The 3,518-nt window shown below is 41.4% G+C and overlaps 1 protein-coding gene across 1 annotated transcript in view; it reads right to left on the bottom strand.

Annotated features, from left to right (window-relative positions):
* The window catches only part of LOC125486778 (coronin-2B-like), a 104,185-nt gene that overhangs the window by 6,848 nt on the left and 93,819 nt on the right, over positions 1 to 3,518 (bottom strand). The gene's annotated exons all lie outside the window — the stretch shown is intronic.

Here is a 3,518-nt window from a genome sequence, read left to right as displayed (position 1 = left end):
ATAAGACCTGCCCTTTTATTTCCACACAGAATTAAGTTTATTCCCTATGTGTCCTATTACAGACTACAGAAAGGAGCCTACAAGCAAGTTCACCTAACATCTGACAGAGGGCAAATTTTAGAAGCTATTTAGAAGCTAGATGTCATTAAAATGAGATGTAGTGATTGCAACAAGGTCAGCCAAGTGGACTTCATAGAATCTGTTCCCTGATTGGACCAGATTAACAGCCCCAATCAAGGAGCCCTGCCTGATAGAGACATAAACGGGAGGGGGTCAGGGGTTCTGTTCACTCTGCGGGAGCAGGACCAATGTCAAGGACTTACCACATGTAAATAAAGCGTGACACAGTGACAGGAAACCAGCCCCTGTTGAGTTATTTCATGGGTCTCTTGGATTAGAGTCATACAGATGTACAGCATGGAAACAGATCCTCCAGTCCAACTCATCAATGTTGACCACATATTCTAAATTAATTTAGTCCCATTTGCCAGCATTTGGCCCATATCCCTCTAAACTCTTCCTATTCATATACCCATCCAGATGCCTTTTAAGTGTAACTGTACCAGCCTCCACCACTTCCTCTGGCAGCTCGTTCCATACACGCACCACCCTCTGCATGAAAACACTGGCCCTCGGGTCCTTTTTCAATACTTCCCCTCTCACCTTAAACCTTTGTCCTCACGTTTTGGACACCACTACGCTGGGGAAAAGACCTTGGCTATTCACCCGATCCATGCCCCTCATGCTTTTGTAAACCTCTATGAAGCTCATCCCTCAACCTCCGTCACTGCAGGAAAAAATAGCCCCAGCCTACTCAGCCTCTCCCTACAGCTCCAACCCTCCAATCCTGGCAACATCCTTGTAAATCTTTTCCGAACCCTCTCAAGTTTAACAAAATCTTTCTAACAGCAGGAAGACCGGAATTGAATGCAGTATTCTGAAACTGGCCTAACCCATGTCTTGTACAGCCCCAAAACGATGACCCAACTCTTACACTCAATGTACTGACCAATGAAGGCAAGTGTACCAAAGGACGACTTCTACCTGCAACTCCACTTTCAAGGAACTATGCACCTACACCCCTTGGTTCCTTTGTTCAGCAACACTCTGCAGGGCCCTACCATTTAACCACGGCATATGCCTACTAAACACGGCATTGGGTTAACACACCTGGAGACTAAGTATCCCCTTGACTAGGAAACATTGCAGAAAATTACAGCAGCAATCATTTGCAGCAAGTGAAGAGGCAAATGGAATTTGATTGTGAGGAGATGGGAGTTGAAAAATAGAAAAATCTTGTTACAATCATCTAGGGTGCTAGTGAGGCTGCACCTGGAGTACAGTTTCAGTCACTGTATTTAACAAAGATTTATTGACTGTTGAGGCAGCTGGAGAGAGATTAACTAGGCCGATTCCCAAGACAAAGGGCTTGATTTATCAAAGATGACTAAACAAAGCTTTTCATTAGGGTTCAGAAGAACGAGGGTCGGTCTTACTGAAACATACAAGATTCTGAAGGGACTTCATAGGGTAGATGTTTCTATTAGTAGGTAAAATATTGAACCTAGTGGGGAACGGGATTACAAAATAAAAATGACATTCATTTCAAACTTGGATGTAAAGGAATTTCTTCTCCCAGAGGATAGTGAAAGTCTGGAATGCTCTATCCCAGAGAGAGTTGTGGATGCTAGCTCTCTGAAAGTATAAGGGCGGGGGGGGCGGTTTCTATACAATTTTAGCGTATTGGGGAAATGGTGGGCTATGAGGAGCTGGCATGAAAGACAAGTTGAGAGATCAGCCACTTGTTGAAAGGCAGGGCAGTTTAGAGGGTCTGAATCACCTACTGCTGTTTCCATTTCTTATGTTAAAAATAGATCTGATCCCCAGTTTATCATCTACTCTGAAAAATGGCAAATGTCATAATTGATAGAGTCAGGCTAAAAACTAATGGTTATATTTATTGATTAGTAAAAAGCACAATAAATAATTCAAGATACAAATAAACAGAAACTGAACACTGAATCAGCCCAAAGGGACTTAAATATCCTCTTCAGAAGGAATTGCTGTCAGTTTGATCATGTGAATGTTTTCATGTAACAGTCATTTATAGACTTCCTGCTAAGAGATTTGGATACAGCTGGTACCGAATCTATCCAATATATCACAATTCAAGTGAAACATGGAATTATAAACAGACGTCCTCAGTTTTTATACAATTTTTAAGTCTCCAAAGCTGAATTCAATTGCCCAAGAAAATAAAATGAGGAATTATTGCATGGCATATTCATGAGCGATTCGACATTCTGTGACTCTCACACGACTAATACCATCAGAAAACTATGTTGAAATTTTCCAAGCAGAAAATCCTCCTCATCCGCTTAAATATCAGTTCAAACAATTTGGCCTACTTACAGGAGTGCATGTTCCTGTTTAAAGCTCAGTAAATAAATACACACCTTCCATTTTGATACATTTTAAAACAATACATCATCATAAAAGACAGTCACATTTTGCATTTTGACACAGGACATTAATTTTGTCACAGCCGTTTATTGTTTTTAGGACACGAATTAGCTGGGTATAACAGGCCCTGAGGGGTCTTGGCCCATTGTGGAAATAAGGATTTTCAGCATACGCTCCCAAGAATTCAATTACAATTGCAGATGAACAGATTTTCGGGTTCTGCTGGTTTAGCTGAATGCCATGGAGCAAACTTGGTATTAAATTGCGGGTTCTACATTCTCAAGCAGTTCACACTTTTAGAAACAAAAAAAAAAGCAGCACAAAGTTCAAAACCAAATCCCACAGAGTAAAGACGTGACAACATAAAGTTAGTTTCCAAACAAGCTCAACAATATAGTGAGAGTGAACACATTAAGGTAAGTCTTCTTTGGGTGTAATCGTGGAAGAGTCAGCTCTCCTGATATTGTTTTCCTTCATTCATTCATTCATGGGATGAAGGTGTTGCTGGCTAGGGCAGCACTTACTGTTTACCCCTAAGCACACAGAGGGCAGTTAAGCGTCACATTGTTCTGGATCTGGAGTCACATGGAGGCCAGACCAGCGAAGGAAGGCAGATTTCCCTCCCAAAACCAGATGACAAATTGAGTGGGTTAGACGATTGTCATTAGACCAGCTTTGTTCCAAATTACTGAATTCAAATTCCACCATTTGCCACTGTCGGATTTGAATGCATGCTTCCAAATCATTAGCTTGGCATAATGGATTGTCCAGTAACATTACCACTAAACTGCTAACTCCCCAAATTTATTTTCATCAAAATCACTGCCTCCCTTTTCAGACTATTATATACAGTCACAATCTGGCCACATATCTCTGCTCTCCATTCCAACAGCTGCTTTAACCCAAAGTCAAGAAACTAGGCTACTGTATTGGTTGTATCAGCAGGCAGAGACAGTGATGGTTGAACAGGTTAAGGACTGCATCACCACATATCATCAGTAGCAATTTCTGGCATGATTGCTTTAATTTCACGAGAGACTGTCAGTCACAGGATC

This window comes from Rhincodon typus, chromosome 33 (assembly GCF_021869965.1).
Source record: "Rhincodon typus isolate 14 chromosome 33, sRhiTyp1.1, whole genome shotgun sequence".
NCBI lineage: Eukaryota > Metazoa > Chordata > Chondrichthyes > Orectolobiformes > Rhincodontidae > Rhincodon > Rhincodon typus.
This window is presented reverse-complemented; position numbering and strand designations above follow the sequence as displayed.